Here is a 25,657-nt window from a genome sequence, read left to right as displayed (position 1 = left end):
GGGATCCACCTGACAGTGCTGTTCAGCCTGCCTGCTGTACAGCCGGGGCGAAGATAAAAGCAAGCATATTCTGCACATCAAGCTGGTTCAGTTCCAGCACTGAGCGTGGACCTGCCTGAGTGCAAGTGGAGCTGTCAGCTCATACAGGCTTCACTGTCAAGGGCTGTGTCGTCTGTCAGTGTCAGTTCCAGCTCACTGTACCACATAGAGGCGATGCACTGGTGCCTCCCAATTGATAACACGCTGCCAGAAGCGTGTTACTTTCTCATCTGTCTTCTTGTAGCTGTCAAAACTGGAATCCATTAATTAGTTTGTTCTTGTGAATTTTAGTTGTTCTGAAGACATGTAAATTTCAAAGTAAGACACACACGCACACACACCCCCTGCAACAAAACACCAGGAAGGTGCCAGTAGCGGGGTCACAAATCCTAAGTGGCAGTTACTATGAGTGGTAAGTGCTGGCTACAAGAACTCTGTCTAAGTGAGTATAATGATGTGGCTAGTTTCACCGCATTGCTTCTAATGAGACTGAGCTGCTTACGGGGGGCAAGATGCAATGACAGCTAAGGAAAGGGAAGAAAACGAGGCACCAACTAGCAAAGTCAGCTGGGTCAAGCAGGCTCTGCTTGTTGTTTGTGCAGGGGTTTTATTTCTATTTTACATGTTACTAAGAGTGGAGGAAAAGTTCAAGTGAGCTTTATTTCCCCATATTTTGCACCTCATGAAAGAAATACTGTGATTTCAGAAGATTTTGCCAGCTCTTTGGGTTTAAGATTAAATGCTTCTCACTCTAGCACTTGGATAGACAATGCTATCTCTAAGCAGGACAGCAGTTCCATTGAAATTTCAAATATTAAATACATACATTTTTATTTTACATGAGTACTTGTATTCGCTCCCTCACTTTCTCCTGGTGTCAGCAAAGAGGCTTAAGGTAAAAGTTTCAGAAGCTTCCTAAGTGATGCTTCAAAAGCAAGTAAGGGACTGGGGAGCCTGCACTGCATGGAGAATCAGTGGGGTCTTAGTGCAGCTAAGTATGGTGTAGCAGTCCTTGAAATGGCACCACATGAGCACAGCCTTGAAACCAGCCTTGCCAGCAGGTATCAGAAGAGCTTGCTAGCTCCACCACAGACACACAGATACCACCAGCAGAGGCAGACCCAGGTGGATGCCATCACAGCCTGGGCTGGAGGAGCTGTCAGGATTCTCCACACCATTGCCAGCATGGGCTGCCACATGCTCTCGTGTTTCTAAGCTCAGCCAGTTTCAAGGGTGGGTCATTAAGCTCATGCACCATTTAGTATTTCTGAAGTTTCCATCCTAAGGAATATCACGTACAAGCTAACTTCAACTTGACTGCTCACTTTCTACAAAACCCTATAACATAGTCTACCTATAGGAAACCATGTACTAAAAGTTTCAGTACTGTAATTCCTTCTCCTAGAAGAGCAATTTTCTAATGCTCTTCTAGACATGATTTGTTTTTACATTTTCTTTAAAGAAATGTCAGAATAATTCCCAAGAATTCATTCCCAAATAACCACTTCTGAAAACTCAAGATACCTCCTTTTTTGTCCCAAATTATGCCAACCAAGGACATACAAATATATTCAGCCAGTTTAAAAGGTGGGACTATATATTAACAGATAAGACAAACCTGCTTCCAGGAAATCAGATCCTTTCTTTGCTTTTGCACTGGTTACAGAAAAGGAAATGAAGCCAAAATTTGCAATTCAACAAGGTTACTTCAGTGTCAATAAAATACCTTTCATCAACGCTTTATGGCCATTGTACTTGGATATCCTCATTTGCATGCATTTACCTCATATGGCAATGCACACTTTCCTAGGTATGTGTACATCTTTTTTAATACCCGCTGAAAATGTGGCTCAGAATCAGCTGTTTCGTGGTTTAAGTTCATTCACTCACATGGGTAATCCATGGAAGAACAAGAATTTTAAATGCTCCTTGGAGAAATAAATAGCTGCTTTATGTGTGTTTTGGGTATTTTAGGTACTCACATAAAGAAAAATAAATACCATTTATGATCACTGGTTATATACGTGTAATAACCCATTTCTGAAGTCCCAAAATCTCATGGCCTGGCACCAGTATCCCAATGCTATGTGCAGGAATGGAGGTCTATGCTTTTTAACAGTGCTTGAGTTCTCTCAGAGCTGTTGCTGTTTTCCGCAGCTTCAAAGCCACCCAAATCCTGCCAGAACAGCAGTTTGCACACACAGTCAGACCTGGAGCTGGAAGAAGGGGGGTAAAAAATATTTGCGCTGTGCCAGGAGAGAAGGAGCAGCCAGATGCAGCCTCCTTCGTGCTGCTCTTTGCTTCTGCACTCGGGCTGTCACTGCTCCTCTTCTCCTCGCCAGCAGCCCTGCTGCCCGTCCCCAGCAGCCCAGCTCCACGCAGGGTAGGGGGCAGTCAGGCTCCTTCCTGAGCATCTGCTTGGAAGTGGGACGCAGGAAAGGCAGCAAGCGGCGTACCCCCTGGCTATGGGGCTGGGCGTTACCCCCTCTAGGTAGGAAGGAAGCGCCAAGCCCAGCTGGGAGGCTGTGAGCACCGAAGGCCTCCCTGTGGGCCTGGCTAGACTTGGCCTGTTACAAACATCTACATTTTTATGCACTGCAGTGATGATGTGGGGCCTCAATGTTGCAAGTGCTTGTAAAAATAAGCAACAGCTACTGTGGATATTTATCGCCTTATTTTGGGAATCTTACCTCTCAAGCAGCAGCAAACAGAGCCATTTGAATACAGTTGCTGGCTGTGATGCACACGAAATCAGAAGTGTTTGGTGGACAGGCTGTCTCTGATGTTAACAACCCAACAGGACTTTCTGGAGTGGGATGTGGCAGAGGTGCTCATGAGGAGTGGCTGCCTGGCCCGCAGTGAGCAGCAGCCAGCTAGCTGGGTGTTTTAATGGGATCCCTGGTGCTGATAGATGACAGCCAGGGCTGTGAGGCTGCCCCCGCGTCCCTTGTGCATGGAGTAGGCATGAGGGCAGGACATCTTACCTTGCCCCCATGGAGAGAGTCAAGCTGGGGGAGGCTTCAGCTCTCAGCTAGGTATCACACTGTGTCTAAATAGGCTCTCTTGCATTTGGGAAGCCAGCCAGAGTGCAAAAATCCTTTCACCCTGTTAGTGATCAATCGCATCTCCACCTACATCAGTCTGTGGGGAGAGAGCAGGACTGAGCAAGGAGAAGGTCAAGAGGAAGGCTGGGAGGAACAGATATGACCTCTCAGCACTGAGTGCAAACTTTTCGGCTCAGTTCTCTCTCCCAGGGTGCCTGGTTGTAGTTTGGGATGCTCAGGTGACATAACCTTAGGGACTCTGCTCTGCCACAGGCTGCCATAGCCAAACCAGGGACAGCAAAGTGCCACCCCGAGTGGATGTCCTAGAGCTTCCTTTAGGTCTTGTGGGAATCCTGAAGTCTGTGACTATCTTCTTGTCCAGAGTCAGTGTCAAAATTTACCTCTTTGTGCAATGGAAGATTGTAGACCAAAACATGGTGGAAAAGTCCTCTTCAATGGGATTTGTGGGATTTCAATGGACAATCTGCAACATGGAAACGGTAACAATTACAGCTAGATTAGAGATAATCTCTTCATGGTCAAGTTGTATCACATAGGTCAGCTATCAATGACATAACCAGGTTTTTTATTGTAGAAGGTGGAAACTAGATTGCCCTAAAACAGCCCCACCTCGCTTCCTCCCAGAATACAGAGGTGTATGTACCCAGCTGTTAGTTTATGATAAAGCTCTTCAGGAGTACATTTGCCTATGAATACTTAAAGAAAACTTCTGCTTTCTATGGTGGATAGAAATTCATACTTCTATTCACACTTTTTTCTTAATGACCTTCTGCCATAAAAGCAATTTGCTTAGTCCACTACAGGTGATTTTGCATAATTTGCAAATCTAATTTTTATCTCCACATCTCACATTTGAAAATCTTTTGCCACCATATTAATTTAACATTTTTATCTTTTACCCACCAAGACAGCTCACCGTGACCTTTAAATTCACTTACAAAGGATAACCCATTGGTTAATCTGGACCAATTGGCCTCAGTTACACACTTGGTGACAAACCATTATTTCTACCCCAGTTCTTTAATTGGCCAGAATGCTCTTTTTTATCAGATATATTAGCTGTCAGAAGTGCCTGCTAGCCTTTGCGTACTTCCTGGATAGTGTCCAGGTCATTAAAGCAACATCTTCTGTTCAAGTCTGGAATATTTATCCTGTGCCAAAATCCTAACTTTCTGCCTGCTTTTAATTAATTAAAGCCTGAAGAATGCTGGATGGGTCATTCTACAGGCGAGCCTTTTGAAATGGGAAAGCTGATACGAAATCTTTCATGCTTCTTTTTCTTTTACTCATTCAGCAGTTTTGCTTCACAAATCACAATTTTATACTATTTAAATTTCATCTGGTTGAAGTATTTTACTTTTATTTCTGCTGAATTATTTTGCACTACAGTAAGGCAGGCACGCACAGTTTCATGGGCAGGGAGGAACAGCATGAACCAAAGGGGCTGTAACCCCCAGCATATGATGGGGGAGCAGCTATACCTTTCCATAGTCATCCCCCCACCTCTCCAGGGATACAGTCTCATCATGATTGCATACTCTGAGGATCAGAACTGGGTTTTGAGAAAAAATAACACCCCAGAACTATGGCCAGGGTTCCCGCAAACCTCTACAGACCTGCCTGCAGGAAGCAGCCATACAGCTGAATCGCACCTCGTCTGATGTGGTGGAACAACTGATACAGCTCTTCAAGGTGCTTAGGCACTACTTGTACAGCTAACATGCATGACCCTCATCCCTTTCTGTGTTTAATGTCTAACAGAGATACCGGTAACATTAACAGCCTTTCACTCTTTGCACTCACAGAGCAGCAACATCAAGATTTTGCCTGCCTTGGTGCCATAAATATTCTGTTCACCAGCTAAGGAGACCTGGTTAAAATAATCTTTTACAATGAAAATTTATTTATTATTTCATACCACTGTGGTTATTGCCATTCATACTCTGTATTCTCTGTCAGTGACTCACAACAGAATCAAAAGATTTCTTGAAAGGAGCAGTGGTAAGTCTGATGATCTCTTTATATCTGTCATGGTTTAACCTCAGCTGGTAACTGAAGTACCACACAACCACTTGCTTACTCCCCGCCGCCCCTGGTGGGATGGGGACAGGAGTTGGAAAAAGGTAAAACCCATGAATTGAGATAAGAGCAATTTAATAATGGAAACAAAATATAGTAACAACAACAACAGTAATAGGAATAATGATGACAGTAACAACAATAATAACAGTAATGATAATAGTAATGAAAAGGGAGGTAACAAAAAGAGAGAGAAGAATAAAACCCAAGAGAAACAAGTGATGCACAGTACAACTGCTCACCACCCACTGACTGATGCCCAGCCAGTCCTCGAGCAGTGATCGGCAGCCCCCAGCCAACTCCCCTGGTTTATATACTCAGCATGATGTTCTATGGTATGGAACACCCCTTGGGCCAGTTCAGGTCAGCTGTCCTGGCCCTGGTCCTTCCCTGCTTCTTGTGCCCCTCCTCACTAGCAGAGCATGGGAAACTGGAAAGTCCTTGATTTAGAGTGAGCATTACTCAGCAACAACTAAAACATCTGTGTGTTCCCAATGTTATTCTCATACTAAATCCAAAACACAGCACCATACCAGCTACTGGGAAGAAAATTACCCCAGCCAAAACCAGGACAATATCAATGTAGTAAAATATTTCTCATTAAAGACATACCTTGTAATGCCTCGTAATATCTCCTTTATGCCAGTCCAACATAAAATTCCAAAGTCATCCATGGTAGAAATGGATTTTCAGTCTTCAAAGTATCGCACGTTTACTCCAGTTTTGTCAGTGTGAATTTGAAAAAGGGCCTATCTCAATGAAAATCTGTTTTATTACAAATACTTCTTGCAGCTTCACATTTTTTCGCCTTTAATATTAACACTATGAAGTGTAAGACTAATCTCTAAAGGTATGCCAAATGGAGATGTTATTTGAATGGCAAGTGATGAAAAATTAATGTAATACTTCTATTCTTGCTTCATGTTTTTGGCTTATGAAGCAAAATCAACATGTTTTTAAAGTAAATTTTTCCTGGATTTGTGCTTCCTGTGCATGTTCCTTTTCATATTTATTTCCTAGTTAGATCTGGATGATCTTTGAATAGCTGAAGAACATTTCTGGGAGAGCAATGTTCCTGCTTCGCCGTTTGATCAGGATCAAACTTCACTGTCGTTTGGATTTTACCCACAAAAAAACTGGTTTTCAGGCAAAACAGCAACCCTTAAGTAAAGTCATGGGAGCTGCATGACCTGGATGAGGCATAAGGGCTCCACGAGATGTGCTCCCTATTGAAACCTGCAGTGACACCTATCAGCAAGCCCTTCAATCTCCAGTATATAGTATGTTTAAATGCTGTGTAAATATAGCTTTTGCACTTCCATTTATCTTTGTTTTGCTTCTGCTGCGGTGCTGCCAAACAATGCTGGAGGCCACGGGGGGGCTGAGTGTGCAGGCTTGTATGGGAGCACATCTGCCAGCAGGCTGATTGAAATGTTCAGGAGGTAAGCAACGGCCTCGCTGATGAAAAACAAGTCCTGCAGTTCACAGAGTCTGTCTCGACCAGACTGTGATAGGCTGTTCAGATTGTTAAGCCTACTGTATTTTTTGCAAGCTGAGGTCTCATGTTTGCAAAAGGTCAGAAGATGCAGTTGCATAGATCCCGTTCAGGAGGACACCCTTTACATGCATCTATTCTTAAAGAACAATTTTGCAGTAGCTCAAAAGAAACGGTAGCCTGGTCATGTTTGGGGTTTTTTCCTCCCATATGTTATCGTAAATATAATAATATTATATCTGGGATATATATCAGGATCAGAACTACCTTTCTTTTTGGCATCTGAAGATGGTGCAGACATTTTCTGAGGATGTGGATTTTAGTTATGTTATGTTTTCTTCTTCTGTTAATGGGTAAACAGTCTACTTGTTGCACAACCATTGAATGAGACTGTTTCAAAGGTAGGAAAACCAGACTTTAAGAAATAGGTTGTGCAACAGCTGGGATTGTTTGGAAAACCCTGAATTTGTGCTCCTCATAGTTATCTGCAGTAAGCATTGCTTACATGACTGCATTTTTTGCCACACGACTGATGCTGCAATCAGCCAACAAATTTTGAAACAAGCTTGTTAAGAAAAAAAAGAGAATCTCTGGATGACTTCTGCCTCTTTTGCCATGGAATAGGTGGGTAGTGATGAATCACTGGATTTCAAGAAGAGATGGTTTCCAGGCTGTGGTAGTCTTTTCAGTCCTCTTCGATGCCAATAGTGTTGCAAAAATTAAGTTTGTGTTTGGAATATGAAGATACACCCATGAGGATACATGCCTTGCAAGCCATGAGAAAGTCAGAAAATTTGCCTTCAGACCAGAATGTGAACAACTTTTAGAAAATACAATGTATAGAAAATAAAGCATGCCAAACAGAGGAGAAGGGAGACAAAACTGAACTGCACATAGTTGCTGAGATAGTTGGTCATCTTCACCCGATTTGTTATGTACATTGGGTGGGCAAGGGAAAATCAAGCTTAGGGTATTGCGTAAGTTTTGAATCTGTAACTTAATGCTCCTTCATATATTCTGTTTGGAAGTAAAATACATACACCATGAATACTGTAGCTCAGTGGTACCCAAAATCCAAACAGAGAATGAATAAAAAAGAAAATTAAGAAGTCACAAGAGAACCCCATGTTAACATGCTTAATAATTCAGCGTAAAAAAAACCAGACACATATATTAAAGGGTGTGTATTAATTGCACCTTTTCAAAGACCTATGGATGAGAATACTCAGACTAACTGCAAAAAAACCCCAATCTTGTGTAGAGGAGTCATGCATCCTGCCAAATTTGAAGGCACCACTCCAGAGCATTTGCGTGAGAGAGTTCTTCAAATAAATGAATTATTTTTAACATAGCAAAAACAGTCATTCTACTAACCTGTCCTCAGAATCAGCTGAGTCATTTTTAATTGAATTCTTTCAGCTCAGCCATCCTGAAATAAGCCATTGAATGAAAAATTTCCACTCACATGGTTACAGTTTGTCAGCTGAAAACAGAATCTGTATGTAGGGAGAATCAATGTACCCTAAGCGTAGTGTGGGCTTACGCTGTTATCTTTCCGCAGGTGGTGAGTACTCAGATCAGATCCACCCAGCTGTTAGGATACAAACCCACTGAGCTATCATCTCCAAAAGGGCTTTCTTCTAGAAGCTGAGGAACAGTGCTTTAAATGGTGGCACCTTTGCTTTCCATGGAGCCTAATGCAGTGCTGAATCTCTGAAACAAAAGAGATGGAAAGACTACAGCTCAAAATGTCCATTTTTTGCACCAAATATGGAACTGAAGTTTTGGCTTAAACCTAATTATTCATTAATTCCACTACATAAGCTGATCAGAAGTTGGGTTGAGGAGACTCTCACAGGCAATTGTAAACTATCTTCTAAATTATCTTCTTGCAAAGAAGAGGAGTAAATATCCTTCAGTGAAGGCAAGATAAAACCAGGGTTAATTTTATGCCACCTGGGTCCACAGTAGTTTACTCTTCTGCTTGTCAGCTGAACTGCTATGTTATTTGCAATGTATTAGTACTGCAGCCTCTCAGGATATGTATGTGCAATGTGCTGGTATTCCAGCACCATGTTTGATATAAAATCATCTCTGGATAAAACCAGCACTAAAGGTAGGAATGACAGCAGCGTTTGTCAATGCCAAGAATGGTGTCTACAGCCTCCTCAACATTGTTAGCTGTCAAGCTCTTTGCTTGTTTGGCTGCTTTTTAAACATGTTCAGCCTATGAACTCTTCTGGATATGAAATTAAAGGCGATGATCTGCCGCTTGGAGCTGGAAACATTTGGTGGGATTTTATGGAGACCTGATGTAAGTAAAGTACCATGGAAATCAGGTGCAAACCACTGACTTTGCCAAGAAATCAGCTTTCAAACCTATTGCAAGGCTGAGGGAGGGTGTAATCTGGGGAAAATCTTTGTCCATTTCTCTGTTTGTCATTTCTGACCTGTATTAATATTCATCCTAACGCGGCCCCGGTGGGAAATTACTATGCATTTGCTCTAAATTGGTCAAAACTCCTGAACCAGCCATATGGTGTGAATCCCTGTTTGTCTGGTAGCACAGAGTCTATCTTTCACAGCCCTGACGCACATACAAAACTGTCTGCTTTCACTGCTTCATAGCAGTGTTGTAAATATAACTGAACTTGTGAAAGAAACAAGGTGTTAATTGATGGTGTACATATTCGCCCTCATAAATGTCTGCTTCTAAACTACTTTTCCTGGTTTCTAAGGAAACTCTTATTCCTTAAAACAACGAAGGTTCTCGGTCACAGTACAGTTTAATTTCTTAATCATCTAAAGCGCTTTTTGCTGTGAGGGGAAAGGTGTAGATACGGCCCATCTGTATATTCAACGGTTACTTTGAACTTGGAGGAAGGGAAGATTTTTTTCGGCGCTGACTGTGGGAAACCATCAATTCGCACATTATGGGAAATGTGATACCGTATTTTCAACTCCAGCTCCTGGCTTTCTTAATTAAGACTGTGCTAGACATGCCAGAAGAAGGGGTCTGTGTGTCTGATCATGTGCAGGCAGTTAAAAACGATTGCCTGTGGTTGCTTCACTCATCGTACCGGTTTGTTTTATAAGGCTGTACCAAGATGGGTCAGCACCATGCAGAGGAGAGGCCGTTGCTGATAACTGCAGTGCCTTCCCTTCAGTTGGGACTGGTGTCACTTTGCTTCCCCACCCAGGGAGCAAGCCAGGTTGGAGCAGAGCTATCACACCCAAGGGACCAAAGCTGGGGGGCAGCTGCCTCTTGATGAATCACCAGACAGTAGACCCTCTTGATTTTTTCCACAGCCTAAATCGCACTAATTTAAATTCAATCCCTAGACTCATATTCTTTTTCTACAAAAGCAATTGCTGTGTTGGTAAAAACAAGATCAAGGTTTATAAATAAGAGCATGTGTCTGTTATGCTATGTTTGATTTGCATTTAAAAAGTATATGGGAACCTCTATAACTCAGAGAATGAAACCACTGTAGCAAAAACCACATCAAAAAGAAGCTACCCAGATCCAAACAGACCTGGCCTACCAGGATACCTGAGCTGACAAGTATGTGAGTCATGTGCCTGCTGACATACACTCTGCAGTGCAGCTATCTGCCCCTCTCAAAACACTGCATGTCTCCTTCCCGCTACTTGGACATGTGCTGATCCCTTCCCTTAACAGGGGCAAAGTGAGGGATACTTGGGAAAGCCACTGAAGGCTTTTGCTGGCCAAAAGTGACCATTCCAGTCATATCACTCCTTCTGCTCACAAAACTGTATGACATAGTCTAAGAATCATCTATTATTGCAAGCAAAGCTTCAGAAAAAGAACGTGAAGAACTGTGGTTTTGTATTTCCAAATCATTGCTGAAAAAGCAGCCCTGTAGGTCTACCATATCCTTGGCTTTGCTAATTCCCTTGAGATTCCCAGGGCCACACAAGGGTGAGCAATGCCCACTGGCCCTCGGGGTCCTCACAGTTTTGAGACATAAAATGAGGTGCCCTGTGTTACTGAGTCACAGAATCCAACCGGCATCGCTTTACTATTCCCATGCACTGCTACTCCTTCCCAATTCATTTTTAGATTAAAAAGGAAATAGGTAGCATGTTATTTTTGCTGGGATTATGTTTTTCCCCAGAAAGAAAAGGGAATTATCCAGACTGTATTGTAATGTTTGAGTCACTGTGAAGAAGGTTACAAACCCATGTGGATAAACCTGCCCAAGTGCAGGTGGACAACCTGTTGTTATCAAATAACTCTCCATCAGTCCTGTCTTTCAGCCTCCCCACTCAACAGCTGCCTTGGTAGGAATTACTGAACACATTTTCACTACCGTAAAAATTGGCCAGAGCTATATTTCTGGATTCCAGGAAAGCTTTTGACAGCCAACCATGATACTTTATGTAATAAGTTGTCAGCATACTGTGTATCACCTAATGCTGTCACTTGACTTAGGTCAAAGCTGTCAAATTGCCAACAAAATATTGTTACTAGAAGCACTAAATCTTCTTTTCAGCTTAGTCCTGTTGGGGTCCATCAGACATAGTCCTTGGTCTGTTATTGTTTATGCTGTGTATAAATGACCTACTGCATGAATATGCATGAAAAAAAAAAGCTTACATATATGTAGACAACATTGCCAGCAGATGCTGCAGTCAGTTTCAAGATCTGCAAACCGGTAGAGAAGGACTGTTTATGGTCTGCTTATGGTTTTAAAAGCACATATATAAAATATTTCAGATCAGGGTCCGCACTTTGAGCTTGTCCATGATACTTGCAGGTTACATTGCTGTTGTACATTAAATTGTCATCTGAGTTATAGATTTGACCCTTTGACTATAAAAGCCCCAGATGAATTGTGAAAAATGCATGTAGCCCTGGGGTAAGAGACAAGAGGTAAGAGAGTCACCTGAGAGGGGGATTTGGGAGCTGCCCTGCCTGGGATGCAGCTATGAACTGCCCCAATGCAGCTGATCTCCGAGTACTCCTCCTCCTCTTTTCCTTTATTCTGGACTGTGGTGTAACTTTTGCTCATCTGACCCTAAAGGTGGGGACAGCAGGAGAGGAGGAGGGAGAGCCTGTAATCAGGACAATATCTCAGCTGAAAGGCTGAGACCACAAAGCCTGAACTGTGGGTGCAATGCTCACAGTGCAAGGCTGGCTTTGACAAACAAGCAATTTTGTCTCTGTTACATAAAATAAGACTTAAAGGGACCAAAGCAGTATATTGTCTTCTCTTTTAAATATCTCTGATCAGCCTTTTAAAAACACAGCCTTCCTAAAGCACTCCACACAAACAAGTAGCCTCAGAAGCACAGAGGTGTTTTAAGGGTGTGCACCCATCTGTCACAGCCAACACCCCGCAAAGAGCACAGAAGGATATTGTGCTGTCTTGCTGTCAGTTTCACAGCAAGCACAGGGAGGTGAGTACCAGCGCCACTGTGATTTCTTCTCGGCCCCTAAACTCTGGCTGCCTGGTTCTGATTTCATGGTACTGAAAATTTACATTAACAAAACCCCTTTACCATTAGTGGGAGTAATTCTCCTTTAAACTGGAATGAGCAAGAACTGAGTCAGGCTCTTGGAGAAAGCACAGCAGTGAGAAATTCTTACATATCATAATGATGTATCGTATAGGAAGAGAAGAGAACAAGTGAGCCAGAAATTCAGGCTAAGAGTTTCAAAAGTAACCAATGAGTTGAGGGTCCTCGGTTTTCAGATGCCTGGTGTAAGGGTCTACGAAAGGTCTTAGTTTTCATAATGCTGAGCATTAACAGTGTCTGAAAAATTTCATTTAATACATCAAAATTCAATACTGAAAGGCTGACTTAGCTTAAAAAAAAAAAAAAAAGGGAAGCTCAGACACCTTTGCAAGTGGGCTGAGAGGGCTCAGTGCATCACCTCACAGCAGTTCATGTGCCCTTGCAGAATTATCCTCCACCTGAGCTGTTTACACTGCTGGTCACAGCAGCTATATCTCTATTGCTAAATTAAATGGGTCCAGGAGCTGTTCTTTGGCTCTGCAGCTCAAAAAGGCACAGGCTTACCAGCTGCATGGCACTAGGATCTGGCTCTTCCTTGGGCCCTGTGGGATGCTCCTACAGGCCTAGAATATAAGTGTGGTATTCTGGCTTTGTCATCGCTGTATTTGGTGCTGAATCACGAGGATCTGCAGCCTGTGACAGTGATGTTTTCCTAGCAGGAACCCCAGGCTCTGTGCTGTGACTACATGGGCAGAGGCGTTGGAGAGAGCATCCCGGGTGCCCGCAGGACAAAGGGAGCCAAACCTGGTGCACCCTCACTGATAGTGCCAGCTGAGCGATGGGCCAGCCGCATCCTGGCACTCCCTGTGGGAGAAAAGCTGGCATGTATCAAGACCGTGTTGAGGTGTGAGCTAACAGCTAATAGCTAAGTAGCTAAGTAGCCTGGATGGTTAAGTCAAGCTTGCTCCATAGCCCTGCTTTATTTAGCAGCACAGACACAGCCTTTGACAACTTGATTTTTGCTTTGAGAGCAAGAACAAGGCTCATGGAAATGTCCACAGGGTGTAACGTGTGACTGCGGTTCCCGGATCACTCTGCCAGTGCAATCCAGGCATGACATGGCCTGCAGTCCCTTCCGCTGCTGCCTGCGACTTCCCGGGAGCCCAGCCTGACACTTGCGGTAGTTTGTGCCTAATCCTGGGGTTGCTCGAGAGATGAATAAAAGGATGAAATCATCTTATTTGGCAGCTTTATATATGACTGGGAGGAAAAAATACCCAAACTCTGGTCCCTTTTTTTCCCTTTAATATAAAGCAACTCTTAGGACCATTTGCAGTCTATACATTTAGGGGTTTATTGCTTTGGTTAATGATTTGATTTAAATGGCAGCAAAGGTTCTACCAACTCCACATTGATTATGTGGTCAATAACTGGATATAATTATTATGCCAAAATGCATTTTTATATTAATGCTGATGTGAAAGCATTTCAAAATATAAAGCAGCAGTGGATATGTTGTGACTCAGAGCAGAGAATCAAAGTCACAGCATGGGATGGCAATAAAGAAAAGAACACAGTAATGAGGAGAAAAGTCTAAAAGAGAAAAAAGGCAGCACTTGACAGACTCTTCGCAAGTTAGAAAACAAGCAGTTCTGAGAGCTGCATCATTAACGAAGCCTACTTTACTATGAAACTGTGTCCTATATTCCTATTCCCTTCCTCCTCCCCACCAACCATCCCAAATCCTCATCATGTTCCCAATGGCCTCGATACCCTTCCTCAGCATCCTCCCCTTATCCCCTTGCCCTCCACGTCCCCCAGCACTGTCGTGTCTCTGCCATCCCCTATGCCACCCAAGTGGCAGCGTGCACCCTGGCTGGTCCCAGGGGATGAGAGTGCCAGCTGGCTGACCAGCCAGCACCTCCTGCTTAGCAGCTGACAACCAAACCCCAAATAACTGCTGGGCTCAGGCCCCTGCTGCTGAGCTCCTCCCTGAGGAAATCTCCAGCACAGCATTTCTTTGGATTCCTCTTCCCTTTGCAGATGCTGCTTTTCACAGTTTCTAATAAACTCACGTATCCGAGAGCTGCAATTGGTAAAACTTGTTTACATCAGTCATCAGTAGATTAAAGAAATGATGAGGGATGAGTGGAATCTCAGGCAGTACAGGTTTAAGTCTTTTCTTTCCTTGCAAAACTGGATCAGAATTCCTGTCCTGTATCTACTTTTCCAAAGGAGAGCTACAACAGCTCTGACCAAAGGTCTCAGCTATAGCCTCTTTGAAATGCTTACTTTCCCTTTACAGAGATCAGGTTAGCTAAATTCTGGCATAATATAAAGAACACACGTATAGACCAACAGCTAAGACTCAGACTCAGTTTCCCCCATCCACTGATATACCATGGAAAAAGTAATGCTGCCCTCTATAAAAACTGCAGCTGCCTGTACAGCTCAGTCCGCACCCTGGCTCATAGCTGTATTCCTCATTTTAACTGTGACTTGTGGAGTTCGGAGGCTCCCAGTCTTTCATCCCACGGTGTCTGGGGATAACTAGGTAGATACGGTGCAAGAAATAATCAGCAGGTTTCAGCGTTCATAGTGACCTGGGATTCTGCACAGAACTGCTTGATGGCATAATTAAAAGCCTGATTCAGAGACCAGAATTAAAGTTCAGCTGCCACTTTCACCCTTTTTCTCTGCCTTTGAACTTTTAATTTTGCTACATTAATAATCTAAGAGAATTCCTATGGATTTTTTTGTATTTCTTTAAAATGACAGGAATAGACCTATTCTGCTACATACCTAGATCTGTCAGCACCAGGGCACCTGGGGCTGTACAGGAGCTACAGCCTGAGACTGAACTTTCTGCCTCATTTAATGTAAAATTCCTGAGTTATATGGATAAACTTCCTGAATTGTATGGATAAAACCTGGACACCGACAGTGACAAGCAGCTGTTTGGCAGCTTAGCGGAAAGCTTTCCATGCAACTCCAATAACCACTGAGAAAAGCAGGGTGTGATTTATATACTCCCACACTAGGCATTCCCACAGAACCACTAGGCTGTGATCACAGCACATCATTAAATGCAGAGAGCATGCAAAAAAAAAAAAGACATTTTAAAAAAACCCTTACCATTTTTTCAAATCATGGCTAATTTCCACCAGCTGACAGGAAGCACATTTTGCTCTCCTACACATCCTCTTTCTCAAAAATGTCCGGTTTCTGTTTGTTTTGACAAGTCTGGTCTCATTTTAAAAAGTGCTGGGGCTTTTTGTGATTTAAAAAATGCCTAAGCCAACTGATTTTCCAAATAAATGGATAAATAAATAATTACAGAATGGAGAAAACACTGACACTTACAAAGGAGGAGGTAAAGAAACAGATGAAAAGGTGGAAATGGCTATATAGTCCTAACCACAGGCATTACATATAGTTTTGTTTATGAACATGTTCAACATATATGCTTATCGTGTGTTTTGGGTAATGACAGCCACATAGTGGAAAGTGGAACTGCAAGGAATGACAACATGACTAAATCGTGCATGTGTATTTGATCACCTCATTGACTCCCTGACCATCTATCCATCTCTGCTGAAGCTCTTGAGATGTTCCAAACCTCTAAACAGATTAAGGCTTTTCTTTTAAACCAATCTACTAGAGCATTCTTTTGTACTTTGCGCTCAAGGATCAGGACAGATACTTTATATCACTGGGAAGGAAACCTCTCCTTCCCAAAGATCTAGAGGTTACCAGAGTCACAGAGGAGGTTGAGGCTTCCTCTGAGCCTGGGAGGAATGTGAGAGAATGGACTTTCAACGCAGGACAACTTTATGTGCTGAAAATGTATTATAGGACATTTTAAGCAGATTTATGGCTTCCTCTGAGTTGTGCATCCGTATTATTTGCTTCCTGGCTAAAATATGGTTCAAGGTTATGGCTCCACGTTGAAGTTTAATAGTTACTTCAACATCAGAAATATTTGTTTGACTTGTATCTCCCAATGTCATAGAAGTTCAAATACCGCTGCAGCAATATTTTAAGGCAGAAAATCGAGTTAAAAATGTGAGGCCAACAGGTCAAACATTCTATCATTAAAAAAAAAAAAAAAAAAGGAAAGGAAGTTGAGCATCTATTTATTAAAAGATATTCAGAAGACCACCAGATCTTATGCAGGATATTGCTCTTTAGAAGATGTGTGTTTTAAAAATGCAAAAGAAGAATCTTAATCAATAAAGTTCAATTCATTCCATTTCCCCCCTTTTGAAAGAAAATAAAATATGGAAATTCGAATTGAAGAGTGTGTCTGTGAGACACTGGAAGATGCTACCCAAGGGTGTTCACTGTAGAGAAGAGGATAGCTGTATTAAAATGAATAATTTTGTGGGGAAAGGATAGAGAGTTGTTGCTGTAAGAAAAAAATCTTTTTGATTGACATGAGAAATTGCTGCCAGATGAAACAGTTCATCTTCTTTGAAGGGCTCTTTTGTCAGTGAGGTCAGGTCAAAGAGGTTTGAAAGGTCCTCATCAAAGGAAGTTGCCTTTCTAGGCCCAGTGCATTCCCTTGCTGGAGTAGTCTTGGCTTCAGGAACTGTATGGAGATGTGGGGAGCTGGGGGATGGCAGCTGCATAGCTAAGCAACCATGGCTGCCTGAGCCATGAATCAACACTGTCACCTGCTGTGGGCAAGATAATCTCGTCTGCTGCACTGGGGCCAGTGCTCGGTAGTAGCTGTCTGACTGTAGAACGGTGCTGCTCTGTCTGCACGTGTCGGTACGAAGCAGGAGCTTCATATTCACCAGCCCTAACCCCAGAGTCAGAATTTGGGTTTGCAGCTGAGATAGCAATGTAAGCCATGCAGTGTGTCTGAAAAAACAGAAATCCCTTTTCCCCTTTTCTTATGCCTGTGCCATTCCTTGTTCCTTGGGCACCCCTGCTCATCCAGGAGTGGGAGAGTCTAGGTTTTCCTTTCAGTAAAGGAGCACTATCCCTAGGGAGAGCATGGCACCTCTTTGCAATGTGGAGCAACGCGTGTTAAATTCCAGCCCTAACCTATTCCTGTATGTCTGTGCCACCCTTCTGCCTTGGTGTCACTAGCCGCTAGCTACGAGCATTGTAGGTGTCCCCCACCACCCCACTCGATGATGGAGATGCTGAACCAACCAAACCAAAGACCTGGGCATGATGTCCCAGTGTCACAGTAACTGTGACAACCAGTTAGCCAGGGACTGTGCTGCAGTGGGCTCAGCTGGACCAAGTCACTGCTGCCGCAGCCTCCACCGATGCAGCCGAGGCCACGGCAGGGCAGCTCCGGCTCCAGAGCTGCCAAAGTGCTCTGGCCCAAACACAGCTCCCGTTCAATGCAGGCTGAACAGTGCACGTGGCTGCATTTGTCTTTCTGGTAATCAGCCCCACTTTCTGTATTCTCCATTTTCTTCTGAAATCTTGTTTCCAAGCATCTACTCTTGCTCAGTTTTCAAGAGACAGCAGACCAGGATGGCAGTCCCAATCCGATCAGACATGAGCTCTTTCCCTTCTGCCCTGCAACTCATCAAAATTCAGAAGAAAATTCACCTCTTCCTTTTCCCCAGTTGCTTAGGGATGCCCCACATGCCAAAGGAGGATCCTGCTCTCCACTTCCATTCTGCTCCCACAGCCTCCCACTCTGGCAGGACCTGGTGTCTCCCTGCAGAAAGAGAGTACAGGAATTAGCATCTCATTGAGATGAGAGAAGCAGCTCACACCTCTCCTAGCAGTGTGCAAAGCCTAGCCCTGGTAAAGGTCAGTTCTTTTTTTTTTTTTTTTCCAGAGTAATTTTCTAAGAAGGCTTAAAAATTTGGGGGTTTCTGTTTGTTCTCTAAAAGAGATCTGACCTTCTGATGTAGTCGTGCGACTCCAGGCTCCGCGTCCTTGGGCAGGAATTTTGGATGCTCGGTGCCTTAAAGCCTCACTTGGCTGATTGCAGGCAGGTTTCACCACTGCTCGCTCAGCCACATCTTGAGTTATGTGAAAAATCACCTTTGCTGATTAGGGCAGGGCTTTCCTTCCTGATTGCGTTGCCCTGTTTACTGTCATTGAATTTTTGAATCAGGAGGATGTTTTGTTTGTTTCTCAAATTTTAATTGCTCTATGACTTTCCTCTTCTTCACTAACCTGCTTTTACATTTTAGCAAACAGTTCCAGAGGTAATTGCTGAATTTATATATTCATGGAAACCCAGCAGATATGTACGATAATAGCACAATTTGATATTTATGAAGTGCCACTTTTCTAGAAAGGTAGAATTTCAGTTAATTATCACCAGGCTGTTTATTAACACTTGGAAATGGAAAAATAATGAATGGGCACATCGTTTATTCATTAAAATGCTGATGATGAGTTGCCCCATTCATAAATTAGCCTTGCATTTCACTTCAGCAAAGCACTGCCTGTGCTGCTAGGTTTTGAAGGTCAATTGTACTTCAACCCACGGCTCCCTGTGAGCAGTGAACATGTTGCCGTGGACTGTGATCACAGTGACTCTTGTCAACCAAACACAGTCATTCTGCAAGGAGTTTGGCTGGCAGGCTGTGTAGGCAGACGGCTGCAGCAAGCACCATTGTTCAGGAAATATTTCTCTTTTGCTTGAAAGCAGTGCATCCATCTCTATCAGACAGCAAGGATTGATGCACCGCGCTGGGAAGGTGCTCCTGTGGCTGTCTTTATACGACTTCTGAAATCAATGCCCTTCCCTCCCACAGCCAAAACCTTAAAATTATCAAGGACTTCCTCCCAGGGTAATGTTAGCCCTGGTGTCAATTTAAAATTGCATATTTCATTCTGCCCATCCCCAGCCTTCCTGCAGTGCAGGCTGGATGCTGCCTGGTGCCGTTGAGGAACAGCTGATATCTGCTGCACTGGGAGCAACTGAACACTCTCCACAAAGTTTGCTGGATATCTTGGTGCAAAGGTGCCACTGAAATGTCAGCTGTTATGAGGGCAACAACTCTGCCAGCTATGCTAAACATGATGAAAATGATAAAGTAGGTGCTGAAATATTCTATGGTGGTTAACTGAAGAAAATGTCTTGGAAGCCATCTTCAGCTGATGCCCATTTCCAATGGGTTTGGAGTAATCCACAACACAGCTGGAGCTTGAGAGAGACCTGAGGTGTGAAACAATGCAGTGAATAGCTAATAGTGGCCAGTTCCAGGACAAAATATGCACCAATATCAGGAGCCAAGCAAGCACTCCTGGCTGTGGGCTCTGCTACTGGCTGAAAACAGCTGTAGGCTCTCCTGAGAAAAAGCCCTGTGTCACTAAGAGCAGGAAAGCTAAGGCAGTTTATCGCTGTGGCTTTGGGTCTGGAGATGAGCTACCCTCTCACATCTGGGTGAAACTCTGCTAGCAGCCCCAAGCTTACATCCAGTTTTCCTGAGTGTGGACAAAGGGTAATGTCAACTAGGTGCTCCTGTGAGTATCTTGGCCACTAAACCATTTTTAGAGGATGCTATTCCTTTCTAGTAGCTTTCCAATCTCCTTACTCAGGTAAGGAGGAATACAAAACATGTTTTAGGAATGACTGCAAAGTGGAAGAATGATCCTAAAGGGCCACAGAGGACAGATGTGGTTACCTAAACATGAAGCCACCTATAAGCAAGATCTACAGACGGCCTTGGATGCGACCAGTATCTCTCAAGTCTTTGCTACACAGAGTTGTTCAGAGATAAGTTCAGGCTGCTAACATTAGTTACGAAGACTATGCATTGGGTTATTTTTCCAGTGCCATGTCTGAAAACAAGAATGCAAGGATGAAATTCAGGGGTTTTTTTAGCTGTCTTTAAAAATGCATAAAATTTTGCTTCAAGTGTCACTGTTGGAGTTTTACTATTATGCTAACAATCCAGGCTACCCGCTGAATGCAACAGGCTACAGGCTCCATTTGGGGATTTTGCCTACTGTGAGCATTTTTTTCATTTCTTTTAAAATAAAATACCATTCTCAACTGCCCACCTTGCAGAGTTCCTTTCATATTTTTTTAAATAAAAAGAATGTTTAGAGAAGTTATCTCTGCTTTCATATATGATGTTTATAAAGTCAAAGAAAAGTATTTCTGCATATTTTTTTTCCTTATCAGCTACAACTAAAATGTAAAACCCACCAAACTTTCACCCGTTTCAAGGTACACTACATTCTTCTAAGCACTGTGATCCTTCATGAGGTAACCAACTGAATTTTAAGATACATGTCAAATAAAATGACTAGCAAGGACAAATTAAGGTTAGCATTTGACTTTTTCTTTTGAAGTACAACTTATTTTCTTGCAAAAGTACAGCATCAGTTCCTGCAAAGCACTTCTTTTGTTATTGATTGGAGAGATATAATATATAAAGCTGCTGCCTGTACCACTCTACAATAATTAAAAGTACTTAATCATGCAGCTTTGAGATTTATTTTAAATGCACAAAATATGTTCCTTATTGTGATTCACAGGAATTTACTGGTCTAATTTCTTTAGAGACCAGCAGGAATATATATTGACTCTAGTTTATTTATAAACCAGCTATTTAAATTACCAAGTTATTTACATTGTTATTGTCTCCATCATTTAGCCACCATTTGCAAAGATTTCACATTGCTCTTAATTTGGCACTCCCCAGTGCTAATAGTACTTATGGGAGAAGGTTATTTAGAAGAGAGTCAAGCAAGCCATCTTGGTACAGGTGGTCTCCTCATCCCAGACTGGCTTGTTCTCTTGGTGACCTCTTTTGCAAGGCGACAACGTGCAGGACTAAGCCCTGGAGAATGTTGCAGCTTCTTATCATCATGGTACAAGAAAGAAATAAAGCAATTTCCAAGGAAATGTTGATCCAGGGGGTTCAGTTGCCCTCAAGCTGCGGATTAAAGAGTCTCTGAGGCAGATGTTTATAACGTTGCCTAGCTGTAAACTGGTCTGTTGAGGAGAGCAGGGAGCACCAAGGGAGGGATCTGGTGGCCCAGAAGTCCTCTGAGCCCCTGACTTGGTTCTGGGGCTATGTGAAGGAGGGAACAGGCTTTGGGTGGGCTCAACCTGCCCTGTTTCATCTTAGTCCACCAGCAATATATGAAAAACAGCAAGACCAACAAGGCTTTAAAACTGCTGTAAGAGTAGCTGAGGAAGACAGTTATTAAAGGAATATTTCATTCCTGAGGGTGAGGACATTACCTACTTGTTATTTTCATTTCTAGCAACATTTTTTTTTAAGTCTTAAGCACACAGTACACTACTTATTTTCACAGCACTCACTCTCCCTTTCTTCTTTTCTTTTCTGCCTTAATCTCTGTGTGTAGAGGATTGAGAATAACAGCTATTATTTACTGTGCGGCTTTTATTCCATGGCCAGGTCTCACACTGAAGGGCCTCCCTGAGTACCTCAGTGGAGGGACAACTGTTGAGCAGACCATAACGAAGAGCAACCACAGCAGCCCCTATGGGGAGGTGAGCGGCAGGTGCCCTGGCTGCAGGGATGCTGCAGTTTCAGAGGCTGGGGGGAGAGGGGTGAAGTGCCCTGGCAAGCCAGCCAGTGCCGGCACAATAACAGACCCACCCGGCACCAGCAGGACTGGGAGGCACCAGCTGACACCGATCTGAAAGCCTTTCAGCGCAGGTGAAAGGGGTTGCAGCTCAAGTGTTTGCCCAGGGCTCTGTTTTCAGTTGGCTTTGGGATGATTGCTGGCCAGGCGAGCCTGGAGAGCCGGTTCGTGCTTTAGCTCAGGTTGACCTTAGTACTGCAGCAACTGGGAACTATATACCATTATACAACTCAGTTTTCATTTCCAACAACAAAAAACACATGGATTCAAACTACCCAAGGGGGAAAAAAAATCCCCACAGGAGTTTAGAAGCACTGAAATTCATTTTATTCTAGATGCTTCGAGAAGTAGTCTCTGATGGAGGTATGAGCACCACCAATGCCACATGAGCCACGTGCAAGGGCAGCATGGGAGCTGCCTGTCACTTCAGGACATGGTTGTCCAAACCCCACCTTAAAAGCAGGGCTCAGCATGATGCCAAACCAAAGGTGCCCAGCAGTCACAATGCCTGCCACCCCACCTTTCATTGTGACTGCTGCTGTGATAAAAACCTCAACAACAAATAAACCCTCTGGAAAAGCATGGTCCCATCTGCAAGGAGATGATTGCTTCTTTCTGAAGGAGGAAATTACCACAATGCATGCTGCTTTGTTGCCTTCTATTTCTAAATAGCCTGTTCCACATAAGGAATGCATCCCTTCCCTTACACAATGCAGACGGATTCAGAGCACATTTTGGAATAAGGAGAATTTTGAATTTTTTTTCAGTTGGCTTTGGATTGTAGCATTGGAGTTTTTACATTCAGAACAGTTTTAAGGAAACTGGAAAATGTTCCTGAGGTATGGGTCCATTCCCAAGCCAAGAGATGCTGATCCAGAAATTTTACAACACTGTACTTTCTCTCAAGATATCCAAAATGCCATGAATTATGTATCCAACCTTGAAATGTTGTTAAAAATATAATAGAAAGTCACATATTGTGCGTATTAAAGTTTTTTCCAATACTCGTACTTCATAGTTTTGAGCCAGATTTCTTCTCGCCCGTGACATTTGTCCACACCAAAAACTGAGTCCAAAATATGCTTAAAGGTAGTTGAAAGTTTGGAATTTTTCTGATTTAAAGCATTTACTTACTGTGCAAGTTGCCAAAAATCTGAACAGTTTAAAAACACTGGGCACCTAATTTTCAGTTTTTCTCAGCAGTCATTCCATTTATTTCTTTGGAGCTTTAATATTCTTACAGGTTTTATTTAATTTTCACATCATGCATTTCATGATCATTTTTGTGGAGTGCCTTTAATAGATGTTGTTTTAATTCCCAGCATACAGATCTTCATAGATATTTATTGTTAATGTTTCCTCTTGGACTAAACCCAAGAAACTGAAGAACTTGGCTCCAGAACATGGCAGACACATAGAGGGAACGCTCTGACAAGTGAATTTCGGATTTAATTGGCTCGTACTGCTAGATGCTGGGTTTGAAATGTATTGACAGCAAAGGACTGAAAGAGAAGCCTTGAACAATACAAACATTGTTGTGCTGATAAAATGGAGAGCAAAACGAGTAATGACATTTCTTTTTCTGGTTGCTATCAGCCATCCAGCCTCCCCCAGACCAGTGGAGAAGCCGTTCTTCAGTAAATCTTCAGCTGGTGTAAAGCAACTTCTTTTCAAGTCAGGGTAGGTATGCCATTTTATACCATATATGCATGTTCACTGCCACCTTTGCAGAGGAAAAGCAGCTAGTAGGATAGATACCAACACTGCTTCAGCAACAAAAGAGAGTCTCCAAACCATAACAACTGATCTGAAAAAGAAGTATGAAGCAGCTTCATTTCAACCCACATGGCCAGCAGACACAGTCATTCACACATTCCCACACAGGTGGGACAGAGGAAAAAGTCACCCCATTCCCTGAATTCTGTAATTAGTGTAAAGACTAAAAAACAAACAAAAAAAAGCCCTCTGACATTTTAGAGGAAATTCCAGAAAATCGATGCGTAGAGCACCAGTAACAGTCAAGATTCCTTGAATTCTTCCATGTTCCCTTTAAAAAACTTTTGTTGTCAATAATAAAGATAATTCAGATGTGGATAGATCACATCGTAACACTGAGAAGAGCAAACTGTGGTGAAGAAGGAGACATGAAAAAATCTATTCTGATTTTTCAAATCACTGAAAAAGGAGACCTTGTATCTCACTAAAAAAAAAACTTCATTCACACAGGTATTGAAATCCTAACCTTTCCTGCTCCAGACCATATTACTCAGATGGAAGATGAGGGGAGCAGATTGCTTTATGTCATCAATTTATGTATTGTAGATGAAATTAAAATGCATACTTTTATGACACTAAGTGCTAATTCTTCAGATCTTAATTGATACAGGGGGTGGATTTGCCTGAATTAAGACAATAAAACCCAAACCAGCAGAGACTTCTCCTTAAAAGGAGCATGCATGTTATGGTCTGGAAAGGAACCTGGGAACTGGGAAATTAAATATACTACTATATTTCTTAGAGCAGCTAAGGTTATTCCTACTTGGAACATATTTAATTATTATCAAATCCATTTTCTCTGAAACTCTAAGTTTCATTAACCTTTCACAGTGAAACAATATCTACTTGAAAGAGTCCTAATGCAATGTGTGTTCTGGCACAATGGAAGGAAACGCTGCAAACCTCTCAGATTTAGCAGATTACTTATTTGTTCTCTCCCCTCTAAACCGAACTGATGCCCAGCATTTCCGAGAAAGATATTTCATGTCACCTGCATTACTATAGGTGTACACAGCAGATTGTCAAATGAGAGGTGGCTTAAAAAGCAGCTTTTATTTCTGCTACAGGGAGTTTACCAGTCTGCTTTGAAAGAGCATGTTAATTCACTTACACGTGTTCCTAGAAGCATCCAGAGTACTTACTCCTGCTGGTTCTTGTTTTACTGTTTCTTTAGCCTTTCTTCCGGATGTCCATATATGTCATATATGTATATGGTTATATATATTAATCACAATTCAGTTGTGATTGCACAACAAAACATGTTAAAGCTTTGTAGATTTGGAGACTTTTTGTTTCGTGGCTAGCAAGACAAGTGAGGAGGGTACTGGCTTGCAGTGTTTCTTTACCATGATGGCATTGGCCAATGCAGCAGATAGATCAGTCCTTAAGCAGAGACACTTTTGATAAATCCTAGTGCTGGTCTGGGCATCAGTGTGGAATGCAGAACTCCTGGTACACTTAGACTTTAGGATTATATTAGAGAGGAACATAATATTTTTTTTCATCTGTCTGAAATTTCATATCCATACTCTATATGTCAGTGCAATAAATGGAAATCTGCTCTTGCAAAACCCTTCCAATTGGCTTTGTGTGCAATATTTGCAGAAATCTGGGTTCATAAAATCACGTTCTGTTTCAGTAATTACCTGCCCAATATATCACAAAGAACATCCTGACACTCCCATGAGGAAAACTAAAGGTGCAAGTGCACAGAGATGGTGCGAGGCGCCCTGCACTTCCCACACTGATAAACCCCACTTCCACAGCGTTGGGAAGGAGCTGCATGCACCACTGACTGCTCTGTTGGGACAACCAGCAGCAGTGCTTGGCCAGGCTTCAGCCTGGGTAATGAAGACACTTTCTCCTGGAACAGTAGTAAGTTTATTTCAAGAAGAACCTTAAGTAGTCTTTAGATTATAAAGTGATGTCATGCCAGGGACAGATTTGAACTGGTAACCTACCTAGAAAAAGGCTTTTTATCGTGTCTTTTCCCTTAACAAATAAGTCACCTACCGCCCAAATATCGGTCCTTGGATTTAAAAATACTTCACTGCATATTCATAATCTGCTTTTTGTATATTTATGCCTCTAATATTTGTAAATTCTTATTATGCATCCCTCTCCCACTCTTAATCATCACCTACCAAAGATAACTAGTTATCTTTCC

Source organism: Falco biarmicus, chromosome 6, assembly GCF_023638135.1.
Source record: "Falco biarmicus isolate bFalBia1 chromosome 6, bFalBia1.pri, whole genome shotgun sequence".
Lineage (NCBI taxonomy): Eukaryota > Metazoa > Chordata > Aves > Falconiformes > Falconidae > Falco > Falco biarmicus.
The sequence above is the reverse complement of the archived record's forward strand: the minus strand, read 5'-3'. Positions refer to the sequence as shown.